Raw genomic sequence first — 20,503 nt, forward strand, 5'->3', positions numbered from 1 at the left:
AAATTTTGTCATGTGGTGTGTGTGAGAGAGGGCTGGGGGTGGGGAGTGAGAGGGAGGGAAGGAGGGAGAGGAGTCGATTCACTTGGTTACCCCTGAATGGCTTGATCTGTTCTGGGAAATATAACACAGCGGGTTGTCCATCTTCCATCCAAGGCTTCCCGCTCTGCTTCGCGTGGTTGCTGGCTTTCGAGCCGAGGCAGGTAAGAGGCCAGTGGACTCCAGCAGGTGAGCGAAAGGATCAAATAGCTAAAATGCTATTTTATACTATTTTTCTTCTATGCAATTATCCCCAGCCCTTTCACGTGCTGTGCTTCCAGGCTGGCTCACATACATTCAACAAAACGATAGAATATATATATATATATATATATATATATATATATATATATATATATATTATAGGAACGCATACACAAAAGAGAAAACAGCACATTAAAACAAAAGAAGACTCAGTAGCATGAGAATAATAAAAAAGCTTGTTGCCTAGCACCAAAAAACACACTCACCAAGTATTGCATGTGATCTGTCAGGACAGCCCTCTTAGGGGAGAGTTTTCCAAAGACTTTCTCCCCAGTTGCCCTCTGCCAAAACTCAGAGGATGGTCTCCATAAATGACCAAAAGTCTGGAGCTGGCAGGACTTGAACTGACAGTGCAGGAATCTGTATCCGCCCCGGGTGATGAACCATGAAACTGCATCAGTCTAGGTCTGGGGGGCAAGGAATCTCCTGGCACGATTATCACGGGACTAAACACAGAGCTTTAAGGCAGCTGGCCATCCAAGCAGCATGTCCAGTCCTGTGATGTGCGCACTGGGAGACCTCTTCACTCCTGCTGCCGATGGTTCAGTGGTCCACCATGCTGAACAGCCACACACAGACCCCAAGTCTATCTGGTTGACTCTCAACAGCTCCTGACACCAAAGTATTCATGCAGGCTCTCCTTCCTTCCCCAACCTGGTAATCTTCAGATTCTTGGGATTATAAACTTTAGGAGGGGGCGTTATTGGGTTGTTTTGATTATGTATTTTGTGGTTTTATATTCTGATTTTATTCTGTGAACTGCCCTGAGACCTGCGGGTATAGGGCGGTATATAAATTCAATTAATAATAAATAATAATCTCTTACCATTGGCTATGCTGACTGTGACAGATGGGAGTTGCAGTCCTGCAAAATCCAGAGGGCACCACTGTAGCCATTGATAGCCTTTTCCTCCGTGAATTTGTCTCCCCTCTTTTAAAGGCAGTTTCACGAGAATGTATGGAATCAAATGTATGTGAATTCTCTCTAAGAACACAAGAACACAAGAAGATCCCTACTGGAAGAGGCCAATGAACATCCTGTTCTCACAGCGGCCAACCAGATGCCCAGGGAAGCCAACAAGCCGGACCCAAATACAGGAACATTTGCCCATCCTGGGCTTTCCAGAAACTGGCATTCAGAAGCATTGCTGCCTCTGGCCAAGAAGGCAGAGCACTGCCATTACGGCTAGTAGCAATTTAATAATTTATCTTTCAGCTGGGGCAACCCAGTCAGAGGGTGGGATACAAATAATAAAACCCCTATACAGTGGTACCTCGGTTTACGAACTTAATCTGTTCCGGAAGTCTGTTCTTAAACCAAAACTGTTCTTAAAACGAGGCGCGCTTTCCCTAATGAGGCCTCCCGCTGCCGCTGCACTTCCACCGTTCAAATTCTGTTCTTAGACCAAGGTAAAGTTCTCAAACCAAGACACGATTTCCGGTTTTGCGGAGTTTGTTAACCAAATCATTCTTAAACTGGAATGTTCTGAAACCGAGGTACCACTGTACTTCAACAGAAGTATAGTGTTCACAGATCAAGGGAAGTAATAGTACTACTCCATTCTGCCTTGGTCAGACCACACTTGGAATACTGTGTGCAGTTCTGGGCGTCACAATTTAAGAAGGATGTTGAAAAGCGGAAACGTGTGTGGAGGAGGGCAACTAAGATGATCAAGGGTCTGGAAACCAAGCCTGATGAGGAACGGCTGAAGGACCTATGTATGTTCGGCGTGGAGAACAGGAGACTGAGAGGAGATATGAAAGCCATCTTCAAATATCTTAAGGGCTGTCACATCAAGGATGGAGCAAACTTCCTCTGGAGGGTAGGACCCAAACCAATGACTTCTAGTTGCAAGAAAGGAGATTCCAACTAAACGTTTGCAAAAACTTTCTGAGTGAGAGTCAGAGCTGTTCAGCAGTAGAACGGTCTCCCTCGGGAGGCTGTGGACTCTCCTTCCTTGGAGGTGTTTAAGCAGAGGTTGGGTGGTCATCTTGCCAACAAAGGTCTGTATAGTTAAAGCCATGGTTTTCCCAGTAGTGATGTATGGAAGTGAGAGCTGGACCATAAAGAAAGCCGATTGCCAAAGAATTGATGCTTTTGAATTATGGTGCTGGAGGAGACTCTTGAGAGTCCCATGGACTGCAAGAAGATCAGACCTATCCATTCTTAAGGAAATCAGCCCTGAGTGCTCACTGGAAGGACAGATTCTGAAGCTGAGGCTCCAATACTTTGGCCACCTCATGAGAAGAGAAGACTCCCTGGAGAAGACCCTGATGCTGGGAAAGATGGAGGGCACAAGGAGAAGGGGACGACAGAGGACGAGATGGCTGGACAGTGTTCTCAAAGCTACCAGCATGAGTTTGACCACACTGCGGGAGGCAGTGGAAGACAGGAGTGCCTGGCGTGCTCTGGTCCGTGGGGTCACGAAGAGTCGGACATGACTAAACGACTAAACAACAACGGGTGGTCATCTGCCATGGATGCTTTAGCTGAGATGCCTGCATTGCAGGGGGTGGCTGGACTAGATGACTCTTGGGGCCCTTCCAACTCTACGATTCTATGAAAACCATGATTTTGATTACTAACCTACAGAAACAGGTGGTGGTTTCCTGAGACACCTCTTAAAAGAAAACCCTCTCATCCTACCATAACAACTTTATTGCACCCTCAACAGAATTTCCAACACCCCAGAAGTACTACTAACATGCACACCCCCAACCCCAACCCCCAGTAGGCAAACGAGAGGTTTCCCTGGAGGTCGCCTGGGGTGATCTTCCAATGTCTGAAGGCAGGGACACTTGATAGATCATTCCATTCTGCAGGGTACGGGTGCAACCCAAAAACGAGAAGGGAAGAAAAGTCAGACATGTTTTACAATGCGGTTTGTTTTGAATCAATGGCACATGGCTCCCAGACATATTTGCTGCACCGCTGGGCTTGCCGATCGAAAGGTCGGCGGTTCGAATCCCTGCGGCGGATTCTGTTTCAGTGTATCTGAAGAAGTGTGCATGCACACGAAAGCTCATACCAAGAACTAACTTAGTTGGTCTTTAAGGTGCTACTGGAAGGAATTTTTTTATTTTGTTTTGACTATGGCAGACCAACACGGCTACCTATCTGTTACAAAAATGCTGCTATAGATAACCTACTATACCTGGTCTCAAAATGGCTGCTGTTCTAGGCTTAAGTTCTCTGATTAGTTGGGTAAGACAGCTGAAAGCAATGCCAATATACTTCACATCTGGCAACCAATGTGCCCCTTTAGTTGCAGACAGTACATGGGTAGACGAGTCTAAAAAGCTCAGGACACAAATTTCCGTGGCCCTCAATGGTGGCTCATTCACCAGAAGTAATGTATGTAGTGTTAACTCTGGAAGTAATCATGGTGCCTCGGTTTTTGAACATAATCCCTCTGGAAGACCGTTCGACTTCTGAAACGTTCAAAAACCGAGGCACAAAGGGCGGTCTGCAGAAAACTGGAAAAAAATAACATGTACATGCAGTGGAAGCCATTCGACTTCTGAGGCGCACTTGAAAACAGAAGAATTTACTTCTGGGTTTTCGGCGTTCCAAAACCGAAACGTTCGGCTTCCGAGATGTTCAAAAACCAAGGTACCACTGTACTCGACTCTGACCAAACTAAGCCCCCTAGAGCAAAATATACAGTACTTCAGGAGGCTAAGTTTGGTCAGAATTGAGTATACACTTCCAGATTTAACGCTAAATATATTAAACGGGCCACCATTTTGAGGGCCATGAAAATTTGTGTCCAGTTGTTTTGTTTAGACTCATCTACCCATGTTCTCTCTGAAAACAAAGGGGTGCCTTGATTTCCAGATGTGATTTTTTCAGCCCCCCCCCACTAGATGGTGTTGCCGTGAACTCCTTCCCCCCATAGACCCACTCGTGAAACGCTTCATTCCTCCCACCATGACAGCATCAGCTTGTCCCTTCCATTGATCAACCTACCTACTGCAGCTTTTAGGAGGTTTACCATTTCTTCTAAAAACAGATGTTTAGGGTCATCACTCCAGCCAGCACACATAGGAGGCATGTCTACAGGTTTTTTTGTGCTGGGTCTGGGGCAATCAGCATGGCTGTACTGTTTGGGACTGATGCGAGTGGCAGTACAAAACATCTGGAGGGCACTGGGTTGGTGAAGACTAGTTTAAAGTGTTCTGCTTAGTTGAAACACCTGTGGGAATTGCAAGGAAAGATAAAAAAAGGTAAAGGTACCCCTGCCCGTACGGGCCAGTCTTGACAGACTCTGGGGTTGTGCGCCCATCTCACTTAAGAGGCCAGGGGCCAGCGCTGTCCAGAGACACTTCCGGGTCACGTGGCCAGCGTGACATCGCTGCTCTGGCCAGAGCCAGAGCCAGAGCCGCACACGGAAACGCCGTTTACCTTCCCGCTGGTAAGCGGTCCCTATTTATCTACTTGCACCCGGAGGTGCTTTCGAACTGCTAGGTTGGCAGGCGCTGGGACCGAGCAGCGGGAGCGCACCCCGCCGCAGGGATTCAAACCGCCGACCTTTCGATCGGCAAGCCCTAGGCGCTGAGGCTTTAACCCACAGCGCCGCAAGGATTCTAATAAGGTCGCCAACATTTCTCTGAACATGTTTAGGTTGCTAGCAAAATTCAGCCGGAAGTCCAAGGCTTAATATACAAGGCATTGCTTAGAGAAAATATCTGTAGTATCTTGGGGGGTGGGGAGAGGTGGTCAAAGAAATTCAAAAATATTACCAGCATCATTTGGGGAAGTTGAGCAATGCTCAGTGTAGGTTATCTGTTGGCTGTTGGAGGTTTGGGTGTCTATTTTTTTAAAAAAGTTAAATGACCATGAAAAAAAATCTCCATCTCCATTTTTCCAAAGTTCTAAGAGAAAAGGCCTCCTCAGCTATTTTAGGTTATCAGGTGCAATATGTTGCAAAAACAATATAGTATATCCCAGGAGAAATAGTAGAGAATCCATTCTTCAGACAACCTTGGAACACTTAATTTCTCCTGCTTGATGATTGCACATGGAAAAGCTCTTTGCAGTTAGCTGTCTCAAGGCCAAATAGAACTAGGGGAGAAATTCACTCCAGTTCGCATTTAGAAGTGAACCTACCTAATTTGCAGTTTCTGAAATAATATACGAATCCAAACACAACCATCCTTCAAAATTTATCCTCCTCTGAATTTTGCAGTGCAGTTCTCCAGTCAAGCAATGGGTACAAAATGCATATATTAGGGTAAAGTGTGTAAAGCATAAAAAGGCACATGTATTAGTGAAAATAACGTACGAAATGCATTCACTCCTCTGGACGTCCAAGCACGACATGCATCTGAAAATGCATGCACATAGTAAACAGCAGAGTTTAGCAGAAGCTAAGACTGAGGACGCATGGCACCTGAGTTTAGTGATTTATTTACAGGAACAAAATAAAGAACAGAGTAATCATGGCGTGTCTCTTCTCCTCCTGAGAAAGAACAACAAAAACAGAAAGTACAAAGAACAAAGAGCGGAAGTGGCACACAGTTTCTTCTGTTCTCATGCTTCCAAAGAATGGAATGCAAAACACAGAGCATGTGATCTAGTAGTCTCACACACACACCCAGCAACGGGAGAGAATGAAACTGCTGACAACTTGGAGGGTCTGCCATCATGACTAATAGCCCTCCATAGCCTCCTCCATGAACTTTTCTGTTGGCCATCACTGCTTCCTGAGGCAGAGAGTTCCGCAGGTTAACTACACACTGCCCAAAGAAGAATGTTCTCCATCCCGTCTCGTCTAACATTCAGCTTCATTCGATGTCCGTGTGTTCTAGTGTTGCAAAATGGGGAGAAAGACTTTTCTCTATTCACTTTCTCCATGTTTTGCGTGATTCTACAAAGATCTGTCATGTTGCCACCTCCTTGCTGTTTCTCTCAAATAAGAAAGTCCCAAACGCTGCAAACTTCCCATCCTTTTGTTCATTCTGCTTGATGTAACGTCTGGAGAGCAGCCGGTTGAAAAAGGCTACAGTAGGGACCAGTTCAGACCAGGGCTTGCCTCCCACTCCCCTAAAAAGCTCAACTACTCATTCCACACCCTTACTGAGCATCCGCTAAGGAGGACATGCAGATTTTATTTTATTTATTGTAAAGGGGCATTTAAACGTCATCCTCCTTGCTGCTGTCTCTGCAGCCTTCCACTGTCAGCTTGTTCCTCCCACTATTGGTTTTGGAGTTTTTGGTTGCTACTGGGAATCACAAATGGGGGCAACTCTGCTGCCGCTGTTGCTTTCTCAGCTTCCCAGAAGAGGCATCTGGGTGGCTACTGTGAAGTCACAAAGATGGGCTTAGCAGCAGCCTGAAGATGCCAAAGGGTGAGACAGAGCAGTCCTGGAGCCCAAAGTCCATAGGCCAGTCCTTGGCCAGGCTCTGGCTCCACAAAGGGATGCGGAATACTGTGCAATTCTCTTGTTTCTCTGGCAACCAGATGCCTGCTTTGAACTGATTCAGTTGGCAGCACAGACTCCTTCAGTTAACTGTCTTTGGTTCACCTGAAAGCCAGCTTTCACCTGAGGGGAAAGCTTCTGCCTCCCCTCAGAGGCTGATCTTGGTCTTTCCCATTTCAGCAGCACCCTGTGCAAGGCCAACATTCAACAGTGTCCCCCCATCTCTCACCCTCCATTGTGCTCAGTTGACTACGATGCCCTGTGGCATCCCCTAGGCTCAGTACCCGGTGTGGAGGAACTGGGCACACTGCCCAAAATCTGCCTCAGCTCCCCAGTTGCACAATCTGGGGCTGTTTCAGTGGATTCCACAGAAGGTAAAGTCAGGTAAAGTCAGTTTTATCAATATCCTTCTTAAATTGTGGTACCAAGAATTGAACTGCCATCCCAGGTCGACCTGGGAAGGTAAAACCCAATACTTAAAACACACAAAAACGCACAAACAAAAACAACACACACACACGTTAGCTCATTTTCCAGACCCTGCTGGGATTGGCACTTTGGCCTTTTCCTGACATTCCCCTCCTTTCTGCCCTCTTTGTGCAGAACTGCCTCTTAAATTCTCAGAAATACGTTTCTGGGCGTCCTGACTGTTCCCTTCCACCAGCGCATGTTCAAGAACCACAGTAAGTCCGCTTCCTTTGCTCAACCAGAGTCCACCCAGACTAGAGTCCACCCATTGACTATGTTGCCCTGTGGCATCCCCTAGGCTCAGCACCCAGTGTGGAGGAACTGGGCACACTGCCCCAAATCTGCCTTAGCTCCCCAGTTGCAGAATGTGGGGCTGTTTCGGTTGAGCACTTCCACTTTCTTTGCTCAACCAGAGTCCACCCAGACTAGATCCCTGTTCTGTAGCTGGAGCAAGCTGCTGCTTCCACATGGGTGGGTTGGGAGCAGGAGGCGGGATTCCCTCCCAAACCCCCCAGAGGGACAATTGGAGCAGAGCACCACAATAACCCTTTGCAGTTGGGTCAAGCCCTAGGTGGCTCAGCTAGACCTGTGGCCTGTTCTCCCAGGGGCTCACAAGCAGCATGACAGGAGTCCCAGTGCAGCGCTTCCCAGGAACAGGTCTGGTTCAGAGACATCTCCTGCTTTTGGGGCGTTTATGTGAGGGAGAATGGAGGGGCTTGGACTGAAGCACAAGGAGGGTTCTTAAAGGACAACCCACAGAAAGGGATTCCCTCCTCTCTGTATGGCCTGCTTGATCCTAGGGTCATCAGCTGCAACAGAAACATCCTTTCGCTCCTGCCAGCACTAACTGCCTCCCATGCTCAGGCATCTCACACAAATATGCCACATTTACATGCTTCAGAGTCTAGGGTGCGGAAACCAATTGAGAAATGACTTGAATGCATCTGGGAGAAATATCCAGCTCAATGAATACACTATTTTCCTGGGATGGTTCCAGATTTACAGAAGCCATCCCAGTTTCTCATTTAATACCAGAATGTCCTGCTTCTTCAGATAAATCTTGGAGGGAATGTTGACACATCCCTATTATCATCGGAGAGATGTTGGGGGAGTGGAGTGAGGCTTCTCCTGGGACTCAGTTCCGGACCCTCTCAGAGAAGGAGGGAGGTGTTCATGGTGAGTTCCGGCATCTTTTTTCCTAGAAGAATAGCACTGGATGTCTCTGTTTAACAACAGGGTTTAAACAAACCACCATTCCCAGTATTCTTTGGGGGAAGCCATGACAGTTGAAAGCAGTCTGAGCAATGACCTTGATACTTGATACGGGCCGTTTTCATTGTGTGTTTGTGTGAGTTTGGTTCCAGGTAGCTGGAATTAAAATAATCTGGTCTTCCTCATCCTGGTGCCCTCCAGATGTTGTCAGACAACAAATCCCAGCAGCCAGAATGCCCAAAGTTCTGGGGTAATGATGGCAGCCCACTGAATCAGGCCAGTGGCCCATCTAATCCAACTTCCTGTTTTTACAGTGGCCAAGCACATGCCCTAATGGGAAGCCACAAGCAGGATCCCAGCACAATAGCTCTCCCCCTTCCTATGGTCTTCAAAAGCATTGTGGCCTCCAACTATGGAGGAACAACATAGTCATTCTGGGTAGTAGCCCTCCATAGCCTCCTCCATGAACTTTTCTGATCCCTTTTCAAAGCCATCCAAGTTGTTGGCCATCACTGCCTCCTGAAGGAGAGAGTTTCACTGTTTACCATTGCACTGTCCAAAGAAGAATGTTCTTTTCTCTCTCGTGTATCTTCCAAAATTCAGCTTTTGGTGTCACGAAAATGGGAAAAAGACTTTTCTCTGTGCACTTTCTCCATGCTGGGCATCATTTTGCAAAGGTCTGTCCTGTTGCCTCTTCCTCGCTTTTTCCTGCAACTAAAATGCTGCAACCTTCCCATCCCTTTGTTCATTCTGCTTGGCTTAACATCTGGAGAGCAGCAGGATGAAGAGGTTGACAGCAGGGATTTGTTAAGACAAGGGCTTGTCCCCCACTCCCCTAAAAAGCTCAGTTCCTCATTCCTCACCATTACTGAGCATCCCTGAGGACGGGCAGGAGGTTTTATTTATTGTAAAAGGGCATTTAAATCACAATCTCCTTGCTGCTTGTTCCCATGTCCCTCCCTTTCATACTCCCCCTCTCCAATTGTTGGTTTCCGAGCCTGTGACTCAATCTCCCTTCAAGGGGTGACAAGGGCCTGGGAGACGGAGCAGTCCTGGAGCCCAGAGTCCATTGGCCAGTCCTTGGCCAGGCTGTGGCTCCACAGAGGGATGTGGAATCCTGTGGAATTCTCTTGTTTCCCTGGCAACCAGATGCCTGCTTTGAACTGATTCAGTTGGCAGCACAGACTCCTTCAGTTAACTGTCTTTGGTTCACCTGAAAGCCAGCAGGGAGGACTTCTGCCTCCCCTCAGAGGCCAACCTTGGTCTTTCCCATTTCAGCAGCACCCTGTGCAAGGCCAACATTCAATAGTGTCCCCCCATCTCTCGCCCTCCATTGTGCTCAATTCACTACGACGCCCTGCAGCATCCCCTAGGCTCAGCGCCCAGTGTGGAGGAACTGGGCAAACTGCTCAAAATCTGCCTCGGCTCCACGGTTGCACAATGTGGGTCTATTTCGATGGGTTCTATAGAAGGTAAAGTCAGTTTATCAATATCCTTCTTAAATTGTGGTACCAAGAATTGAACTGCCCTCCCAGGTAGACCTGAGAAGGTAGAACCCAATACTTAAAACACACACACACAGCTCATTTTCCAGACTTTGCTGAGATTGGCACTTTTGCCCTTTTCCTGACATTCCCCTCTTTTCTGCCCTCTTTGTGCAGAACTGCCTCTCACCTGCCGTTCCTGGGCGTCCTGACTGTTCTCTTATATCAGTGCATGTTCAAGAAGAACCACAGTAAGTCCACTTCCTTTGCTCAACCACAGTCCACCCAGACCAGGTCCCTGTAGCTGGAACAGGTTGCTGCTTCCACATGGGTGGGTTGGAACCAGGAGGCGAGATTCCCCCCAAGCCCCCCAGAGGCGCAATTGGAGCAGAACACCACAAGAGCCCTTGGCAGTTGGGTCAAGCCCAAGGTGGCTCAGTTAGACCTGTGGTCTGGTCTCCCAGGAGCTCACAAGCAGCATGACAGAAATCCCAGTACAGCGCCCCCCAGGAACAGGTCTGGTCCAGAGACATCTGCTGCCTTTGGTGCGTTTATGTGAGGGAGAATGGAGGGGCTTGGACTGAAGCACAAGGAGGGTTCTTAAAGGACAACCCACAGAAAGGGATTCCCTCCTCTCTGGATGGCCTGCTTGATCCTAGGGTCATCAGCTGCAGCAGAAACATCCTTTGGCTCCTGCCAGCACTAACTGCCTCCCATGCTCAGGCATCTCACACAAATATGCCACATTCACATGCTTCAGAGTCTAGGGTGCGGAAACCAATTGGGAGATGACTTGAATGCATCAGGGAGAAATATCCAGCTCAATGCAGACACTATTTTCCTGGGATGGTTCCGGATTCACAGAAGCCATCCTGGTTTTTCATTTGATGCCAGAATGTCCTGCTTCTTCAGAGAAATTTTGGAGGGAATGTTGATAGGGCCCTAGTATCATCAGAGAGATGTTGGAGGGAGTGGCGTGAGGCTTCTCCTGGGACTTCTTTCACTGGAACTCAGTTCCGGACCCTCTCAGAGAACCAGGGAGGTGTTCATGGTGAGTTCTGGCACCCTTTTTCCTAGAAGAATAGCACTGGATGTCTCTGTTTTCATCAGAGAAATGTTGGAGGGTAAGTGAATGCAACCAAACACTGGGGTGGGCTCATCATTGAGTTTATCTGGTGTTAGTGAAGGCTGCATTGAAGGCATGCTTTGCTGCCTCAATTGAGTCTCCATTGACTTTCTAGTTCCATTTCAATCAGGGTTTAGGCCCAGTGTTGGCAAAGAAACTGCTTTCGTCACCTTTCCTAACAACTCCCTGCATTCTTAACAAACCACCATTCCCAGTATACTTTGGGGGAAGCCATGACAGTTGAAAGCGGTCTGAGCAATGACCTTGTGTATCTTCCAAAATTCAGCTTTTGGTGTCACGAAAATGGGAGAAAGACTTTCTCTGTGCACTTTCTCCATGCTGGGCATCATTTTGCAAAGGTCTGTCCTGTTGCCTCTTCCTCGCTTTTTCCTGCAACTAAAACGCTGCAACCTTCCCATCCCTTTCTTCATTCTGCTTGGCTTAACATCTGGAGAGCAGCAGGATGAAGAAGTTGACAGCAGGGATTTGTTAAGACAAGGGCTTGTCCCCCACTCCCCTAAAAAGCTCAGTTCCTCATTCCTCACCATTACTGAGCATCCCTGAGGACGGGCAGGAGGTTTTATTTATTGTAAAAGGGCATTTAAATCACAATCTCCTTGCTACTTGTTCCCATGTCCTTCCCTTTCATACTCCCCCTCCCCAATTGTTGGTTTCTGAGCCTGTGGCTCAATCTCCCTTCAAGGGGTGACAAGGGCCTGGGAGACAGAGCAGTCCTGGAGCCCAGAGTCCATTGGCCAGTCCTTGGCCAGGCTGTGGCTCCACAGAGGGATGTGGAATCCTGTGGAATCCTCTTGTTTCCCTGGCAACCAGATGCTTGCTTTGAACTGATTCTGAGATCAGTTGGCAGCAGAGACTCCTTCAGTTAACTGTCTTTGGTTCACCTGAAAGCCAGCAGGGAGGATTTCTGCCTCCCCTCAGAGGCGGACCTTGGTCTTTCCCATTTCAGCGGCACCCTGTGCAAGCAAGGCCAACATTCAACAGTGTGCCCCATCTCTCGGCCTCCATTGTGCTCAGTTCACTACGATGCCCTGTGGCATCTCCTAGGCTCAGCGCCCAATGTGGAGGAACTGGGCACACTGCCCAAAATCCACCTCAGCTACCCGGTTGCACAATGTGGGGCTGTTTTGGTGGGTTCTACCGATGGTAAAACCAGGTAAATTCAGTTTATCAGTATCCTTCTTAAATTGTGGTACCAAGAATTGAAGAAGAAGAAGAAGAGTTTGGATTTGATATCCCGCTTTATCACTACCCGAAGGAGTCTCAAAGCGGCTAACATTCTCCTTTCCCTTCCTCCCCCACAACAAACACTCTGTGAGGTGAGCGGGGCTGAGAGACTTCAAAGAAGTGTGACTGGCCCAAGGTCACCCAGCAGCTGCATGTGGAGGAGTGGAGACGCGAACCCGGTTCCCCAGATTACGAGTCTACCGCTCTTAACCACTACACCACACTGGCAGAACCCAATACTTAAAACACACACACACACACACACACACACGTTAGCTCATTTTCCAGACCTTGCTGAGATTGGCATTTTGCCCTTTTCCTGACATTCCCCTCTTTTCTGCCCTCTTTGTGCAGAACTGCCTCTCACCTGCCGTTCCTGGGCGTCCTGACTGTTCTCTTCCACCAGTGCATGTTCAAGAAGAATCACAGTAAGTCCACTTCCTTTGCTCAACCAGAGTCCACCCAGGCTAGATCCCTGTTCTGTAGCTGGAACAGGCTGCTGCTTCCACATGGGTGGGTTGGAAGCAGGAGGCGAGATTCCCTCCCAAGCCCCCTAGAGGGACAATTGGAGCAGAGCACCACAATAACCATTGACAGATGGTTCAAGCCCAAGATGGCTCAGTTAGACCTGTGGTCTGTTCTCCCAGGAGCTCACAAGCAGCATGACAGAAGTCCAAGTACAGTGCCCCCCCAGTAAGAGGTCTTGTTCAAAGACATTTGCTGCCTTTGGTTTGTGTGGGTGGGGGGGGGATGAAGGGACTTGGACTGAAGCACAAGGAGGGTTCTTAAAGGACAGTCCACAGAAAGGCATTCCCTCCTCTGTGGATGGCATGTTTGATCCTGGGGTCATCAGCTGCAGCAGAAACATCCTTTGGCTCCTGCCAGCACTAACTGCCTCCCATGCTCAGGCATCACACACAAATATGCCACATTTACATATTTCAGGGTCTAGGGTGCGGAAACCAATTGGGAGGTACTTAAATGCATACACTATTTTCCTGGGGTGGTTCCGGATTTACAAAAGCTGTCCCGGTTTCTCCCGGAATGTCCTGCTTTTTCAGAGAAATTCTGGAGGGAATGTTGATAGGTCATTGGAGAAATGTCGGAGGGAATGGAGTAAGGCTTCCCCTGGGGCTTTTTTTCTGGCCAGAACTCACCGGAACTCATTTCCGGACCCTTTCAGAGAACGAGGGAAGTTTCATGCTGCGTCCCGGCCCCTCTTTTTTCTAGAAAAATACAACTGGATGTCTCTATTTTCGTCAGAGAAGGTAAGTGGAAGGTAAGTGAATGCAACCAAACACTGGTGAGGGCTCATCATTGAGCTTGCCTGGTGGTAGTGAAGGCTTCATTGAAGGCATGCTTTGTAGCCTCCATTGCATCCCCACAGCTGTCGTACAATAGCCCAAACCCCGAGTTTAAGCAAAATTGACCGGAATCATGAGACCTGGTATGACCAATCATAGGGCTTAATTGGTAGAACTTTCCAGATAATGAGCACTTGCCTCTCCCATCACCCGACTCTCATTAGTCTTAACCTTGAAGGCCTAATAAGGGACACCTGTGCTTAGCTTCAGTATTCAAGAATCCCAGCAGTTTCTTATACAGACTAACAAATCAGGCCCAAAAGATCTATTTCCCCACACTGTGGGAGGCCAAACTTTGGCATCCCCAAATGGATCTTCTAAGTTACGCACCTTCTCAATTTTGCACCCCCTCAACGTGGCACTCTGTGCAGGGAATCTGCCCCACACCACCCTAAATCTGGTTCTGAGAAGGGGTGCACTTTGCTGTCCCCCCACCAGACAGCCAAACATCTTAGGTCAAAGTGTTTAGTACGCCAACTCCTTTCAATGGTTTTCTGCTGGTCCCGTGGGTTACCCGAGAGGCAAGGTCCAAGTCCAGTCCGTGGTCAAAGGTGCAACAAGGAGGCAGTCTGTAGAAGCTGAAGTGCAGGGCAGGGAGTCGGGTGAAGTCAGGGACAGGCATGCAAGCAGAGAGCCAGGGTGGGTCAGGAGCTCAGGCAGGAAAGCAGGACAGGGTTCAGGCAGGAACTAGCAACCAACAATGTTGCTCCCACAACTTGGGACTAGGGCTGGCCGGCTTTTATCTGCCTGAAGCCATAGGGCAGCCCCAATCCTCAGGTGACTCACCTCTCCTGGCCTGGAGGCGAGCACTCCTCCTGCGGGAACTTAGTTCCCTCTGCCTCTCTGCCCTGAGCCTCTGTAGCTCAGGAGAGGCTGGAGGGTTACCAGACCCAGAGGCAACCTCCTCTTCCCCTGACGGGGCTGAGAGTGGAGCACCTGCAGGCAATGGGTCCTCCATCACCTCAGGAGCCAGAGCAAACTCAGCTGGTGCCTGCACCTGAGGATCCAGCACAGGTGAGGACCCTTCAGGCTCAAGCCCCGGCTCAGCTGGTTCTGGAGGTGGGGAATCCTGTGCAGGCTGGGACCCCTCAGGTGGGGTGGGGGTGGGGGGAGAATGAGGATCTCAGAATTTGATTGTGTATGATTTATGTTTAATACAAAATTTATAAATGCACAGGAATCAGATGTGGTACTACAGAAACCTGTTAAAAGGACAAGAAACTCCAAGAAGGAAACACGTGTCGAGAAAGACTTGTGGTTTCAGTTGTCTCTCTACTAATGTACAGAGAACAGAAAACAAGTGAAGCAAATCCAGGATGACAAATATGATCTAACAGACATTACTGAAACCGGATGGACTGAGACTCATGACTGGAATGTATAAATTGAGGGATAAAACCTGTTTAGAAGCAATAGACCAAGCAGGAAGAGAGGAGGAGTAGCACTATATGTAAAGGATGTGTACACTTGTGAAGAAATCTATGACCTGAAGCCTGGAAGGCGTATTGAGAGTATATGGATGAAAACTAGAGGAGAGAAAACAGTGACTTTCTGTGGATGTCTGCAAAAGACCACCAAGCCAAACTGAAGACGTGGGTGATGCCTTCCTAGAGCAGATCACCAAAGAATCTAAAAGGAGATACAGTGGTACCTTGGGTTACAGACGCTTCAGGTTACAGACTCCACTAACCCAGAAATAGTACCTTGGGTTCAGAACTTTACTTCAGGGTGAGAACAGAAATTGCACGGCGGTGGTGCGGTGGCAGCAGCGGGAGGCCCCATTAGCTAAAGTGGTATTTCAGGTTAAGAACAGTTTCAGGTTAAGAATGGACCTCTGGAACGAATTAAGTTCTTAACCCGAGGTACCACTGTATACAACATAGTAGCCATGGGAGACTTCAACTACCCCAACTACTTCCAAGAATATAAAGTCCAACAGATTTCTGCATTGCCTCACTGACAATTTCATTTCCCAGAAGCTGGAAGCAGCAGCAGCAAGGGAATCCTCTCTCTTGGACCTGGTCCTCACCAACACAGAGGAACTGATTGATGAGTTGGAAGCACCAAGAGACTTGGGAGGAAGTGATTGTGTGCTCCTGGGTTTCAAGGGAAAGCAGAGTGTAGTTGGGCATGCCCTCTGGACTTCAAGAAGGCTGATTTCAAAAAGCTTCAGGAACTATTGGATGAGATTGAATGGTCAGAAATACTCAAAGAAAAGGGAGTCCAAGGTGGATGGGAGTTTCTTAAAGGTAAAATGTTGAAGGCAAAAATGCAGATAATTGCAGGCAGAATGAAAAGTGGCAGGCCTCCAAAGAAACCCATGTGGCTGCATAGGGAAGAAGAAGAAGAAGAAGAAGTTTGGATTTGATATCCCACTTTATCACTGCCCTAAGCGGCATACAATCTCCTTTTCCCTTCCTCCCCCACAACAAACACTCTGTGAGGTGAGTGAGGCTGAGAGACTTCAAAGAAGTGTGACTAGCCCAAGGTCACCCAGCAGCTGCATGTGGAGGAGCGGAGACGCGAACCCGGTTCACCAGATTACGAGTCCACCGCTCTTAACCACTACACAACATTGTAAGGAGGTTACAGATGAGCTGAGGGCATAAATGAGAAATGGAAGAAAGGGGAAATCATGAAGGAAGAGGATACATGAGTAGCAACAGTTGCAGGGAAAAGGTCAGGCATGCCAAAGCTCAGAAAGGGTTCATACTTGCAAGAAATAAAAATAATAATAAAGCTTTCTTTGCCTATGTTCAAAGTAAGAGGAAGAACAAAGAAGTAGAAGCTCATCTGCATGGAGAAGATGGAAAAAGCTGTTAGGTGACAGAAAGAAGACAGAACTATCCAACACCTACTTCGCCTCTGTCTTCACCCAAAAGGGAAGCAGTGCCCAACCCAGGAATAACAGATTAACTATGTAAATCCCATTTGCGAGGGCATTTTGAGGAGACCAAGACATATGAACAGCAAGGCAGCTCCTGCAATGCCCTGCAATGCCTGTGCCATAATGGTCTTCTTTCCTGAGAATGCGTCAAACTACACCTGCAGTAAGTGCAAGCTGGTTGCCTTGCTGGAAGAGAAGGTCCAGCAAGTTGAAGCCCGACTACTCAACAAGACGAGGAATATCTCGTTAGAAAAGAGCGAAGTCTCCTGCAACAGCAACTGAAGTGGAGTGCCCCAAGGGAGAAGGAAGATCACCCACTGCAGGAAACGAACCGCTGGAAGGAGGAGACGCACAAAAGGACAGTTTGGAGCTGTGGTGTGTCACTGAGCTGGCAGAGTTTGCAGAAGAATTGCTGCCACTGGCCAGAAGAGGAGGAGACGTTTGGTGGTAATTGGTGACTCCCTGCTGAGAGGGACAGAGGCAGCAGTTGGTGAAGGTAACAGGGTGTCCCAGGGGGTATGCTGTCTTCCAGCTGCAAGGATTCACGATGTGACAGAGAAGTGGCCAAGTATTATAGAGACCACTGACCACAATCCCTTCCTTCTGAATCATCAGGGCACAAACAATACTGCCAGGCATGGCATCCAGCATACAGCAAGGGACTATCAGACGCTGCACAGAAAGCCGAAGGGTCTTGGGGAACAGACAATTTGTTTCATGACTCTTTCCTGTTGAAGGATTGTGGCCCACGAAGAGAGTGGGAAATACTGGAAATAAAGCACTGGATGCACAGGTGGAGTTGTCTGAAAAGGTTTTGCTTCTTGGACCATGGTCTCTGCTTCCTTGAAGAAGGACCTCTGGCAAGAGATGGATTGCACCTCACAGCCATTGGCAAGAAGGTCTTAGCAAAGAGGCTCAGGAACCTGATCAGCAGAGCTTTAAACTAAATCCTGAGGATGAGGGATACAACACTACAGACAAGAGGGAGGCACCTGGTACTGGGGATAAGAGCTTCACTCATGCACAGGAATCAGATGTGATACTACAGAAACCTGTTAAAAGGACAAGAAATTTCAAGAAGCAAACACCTGGAGAGAATGACTTGTGGTTTCAGTTGTCTCTCTACTAATGTACAGAGAACAGAAAACAAGTGAAGCAATTCCTACTCTAAATAGAGGATAGCAAATATGATCTAACAGACATTACTGAAACCTGGAGGAATGAGACTCATGACCGGAATGTAGAAATTGAGGGGTAAAACCTGTACAGAAGAATTGACCAAGCAGGAAGAGAGGAGTAGTAGCACTATATGTGAAGAAATCCATGACCTGAAGCCTGGAAGGCGTATTGAGAGTATTTGGATGAAAACTGGAGGAGAGAGAAAAAACAGTGACTTTCCTGTGGATGTCGGCAAGAGACCACCAAGCCAAACTGAAGACGTGGGTGATGCCTTCCTACAGCAGATTATAAAAGGAGATATAGAGTAGCCATGGGTGACTTCAACTACCCCAATATCTGTTGGAATTCAAACTCTTCCAAGAATGTAAAGTCCAACAGTGAGTGATGGTGGGCTGTTATTCCCATGAGTTGCACCAGGAGAAAAGGAATAGCTCTTCCCATGAGAGGAGGAGGTTGCTCCCTCTATTAAGGAAGGGGGCTCTTCCCTCCATGAGAGGAGTAAAGGCTGCTCTTCCCGTGAGTGGATGAGGCTGCTCGACTCGGTTGAGAAGGAGGCAGCTCTCCCCGTGAGTGAAGGTGGGCTGTTATTCCCCTGAGTTGCACCAGGAGAAAAGGAATAGCTCTTCCCATGAGAAGAGGAGGTTGCTCCCTCTATTAAGGAAGGGGGCTCTTCCCTCCATGAGAGGAGTAAAGGCTGCTCTTCCCTTGAGAGGATGAGGCTGCTCAACTCGGTTGAGAAGGAGGCAGCTCTCCCCGTGAGTGAAGGTGGGCTGTTATTCCCATGAGTTGCACCAGGAGAAAAGGAATAGCTCTTCCCATGAGAGGAGGAGGTTGCTCCCTCTATTAAGGAAGGGGGCTCTTCCCTCCATGAGAGGAGTAAAGGCTGCTCTTCCCTTGAGAGGATGAGGCTGCTCGACTCGGTTGAGAAGGAGGCAGCTCTCCCCGTGAGTGAAGGTGGGCTGTTATTCCCATGAGTTGCACCAGGAGAAAAGGAATAGCTCTTCCCATGAGAGGAGAAGGTTGCTCCCTCTATTAAGGAAGGGGGCTCTTCCCTCCATGAGAAGAGTAAAGGCTGCTCTTCCCGTGAGTGGATGAGGCTGCTCGACTCGGTTGAGAAGGAGGCAGCTCTCCCCGTGAGTGAAGGTGGGCTGTTATTCCCTTGAGTTGCACCAGGAGAAAAGGAATAGCTCTTCCCATGAGAAGAGGAGGTTGCTCCCTCTATTAAGGAAGGGGGCTCTTCCCTCCATGAGAGGAGTAAAGGCTGCTCTTCCCTTGAGAGGATGAGGCTGCTCAACTCGGTTGAGAAGGAGGCAGCTCTCCCCGTGAGTGAAGGTGGGCTGTTATTCCCATGAGTTGCACCAGGAGAAAAGGAATAGCTCTTCCCATGAGAGGAGGAGGTTGCTCCCTCTATTAAGGAAGGGGGCTCTTCCCTCCATGAGAGGAGTAAAGGCTGCTCTTCCCTTGAGAGGATGAGGCTGCTCGACTCGGTTGAGAAGGAGGCAGCTCTCCCCGTGAGTGAAGGTGGGCTGTTATTCCCCTGAGTTGCTTGCACCAGGAGAAAAGGAATAGCTCTTCCCATGAGAGGAGGAGGTTGCTCCCTCTATTAAGGAAGGGGGCTCTTCCCTCCATGAGAGGAGTAAAGGCTGCTCTTCCCTTGAGAGGATGAGGCTGCTCGACTCGGTTGAGAAGGAGGCAGCTCTCCCCGTGAGTGAAGGTGGGCTGTTATTCCCATGAGTTGCTTGCACCAGGAGAAAAGGAATAGCTCTTCCCATGAGAGGAGGAGGTTGCTCCCTCTATTAAGGAAGGGGGCTCTTCCCTCCATGAGAGGAGTAAAGGCTGCTCTTCCCTTGAGAGGATGAGGCTGCTCGACTCGGTTGAGAAGGAGGCAGCTCTCCCCGTGAGTGAAGGTGGGCTGTTATTCCCCTGAGTTGCACCAGGAGAACAGGAATAGCTCTTCCCATGAGAGGAGGAGGTTGCTCTCTCTATTAAGGAAGGGGGCTCTTCCCTCCATGAGAGGAGTAAAGGCTGCTCTTCCCTTGAGAGGATGAGGCTGCTCGACTCGGTTGAGAAGGAGGCAGCTCTCCCCGTGAGTGAAGGTGGGCTGTTATTCCCATGAGTTGCTTGCACCAGGAGAAAAGGAATAGCTCTTCCCATGAGAGGAGGAGGTTGCTCCCTCTATTAAGGAAGGGGGCTCTTCCCTCCATGAGAGGAGTAAAGGCTGCTCTTCCCTTGAGAGGATGAGGCTGCTCGACTCGGTTGAGAAGGAGGCAGCTCTCCCCGTGAGTGAAGGTGGGCTGTTATTCCCATGAGTTGCACCAGGAGAAAAGGAATAGCTCTTCCCATGAGAGGAGGAGGTTGCTCCCTCTATTAAGGAAGGGGGCTCTTCCCTCCATGAGAGGAGTAAAGGCTGCTCTTCCCTTGAGAGGATGAGGCTGCTCGACTCGGTTGAGAAGGAGGCAGCTCTCCCCGTGAGTGAAGGTGGGCTGTTATTCCCATGAGTTGCACCAGGAGAAAAGGAATAGCTCTTCCCATGAGAGGAGGAGGTTGCTCCCTCTATTAAGGAAGGGGGCTCTTCCCTCCATGAGAGGAGTAAAGGCTGCTCTTCCCGTGAGTGGATGAGGCTGCTCGACTCGGTTGAGAAGGAGGCAGCTCTCCCCGTGAGTGAAGGTGGGCTGTTATTCCCCTGAGTTGCACCAGGAGAAAAGGAATAGCTCTTCCCATGAGAGGAGGAGGTTGCTCTCTCTATTAAGGAAGGGGGCTCTTCCCTCCATGAGAGGAGTAAAGGCTGCTCTTCCCTTGAGAGGATGAGGCTGCT

The 20,503-nt window shown here is 48.8% G+C and overlaps 2 long non-coding RNA genes across 6 annotated transcripts in view; one reads left to right on the forward strand and one right to left on the reverse strand.

Moving 5' to 3' along the window:
• Nucleotides 1-5,694: 5,694 nt before the first annotated feature.
• On the reverse strand, nucleotides 5,695-9,880 carry LOC307208855. The gene is made up of 2 exons (XR_013835253.1): nucleotides 8,860-9,880; nucleotides 5,695-5,969 (listed from the first exon to the last, which is right to left on the reverse strand). It is a non-coding gene; the product is annotated as an uncharacterized lncRNA (long non-coding RNA).
• A 1,013-nt stretch (nucleotides 9,881-10,893) lies between these two features.
• The window catches only part of LOC307208694, a 284,653-nt gene continuing 275,043 nt past the window's right edge, over nucleotides 10,894-20,503 (forward strand). For 2 of the 5 annotated variants that reach the window (XR_013835212.1, XR_013835213.1), the window contains exons 1-2: nucleotides 11,952-12,187; nucleotides 12,613-12,686. This is a non-coding gene — a long non-coding RNA (uncharacterized lncRNA). Of the gene's footprint in view, nucleotides 11,012-11,852; nucleotides 12,188-12,612; nucleotides 12,687-13,488; nucleotides 13,523-20,503 lie in introns of those variants that run through there. The other 3 variants (XR_013835210.1, XR_013835211.1, XR_013835209.1) reach the window with 3 other exon arrangements.

The sequence above is a fragment of the Podarcis cretensis genome, assembly GCF_951804945.1.
Source record: "Podarcis cretensis genome assembly, chromosome: 1".
NCBI lineage: Eukaryota > Metazoa > Chordata > Lepidosauria > Squamata > Lacertidae > Podarcis > Podarcis cretensis.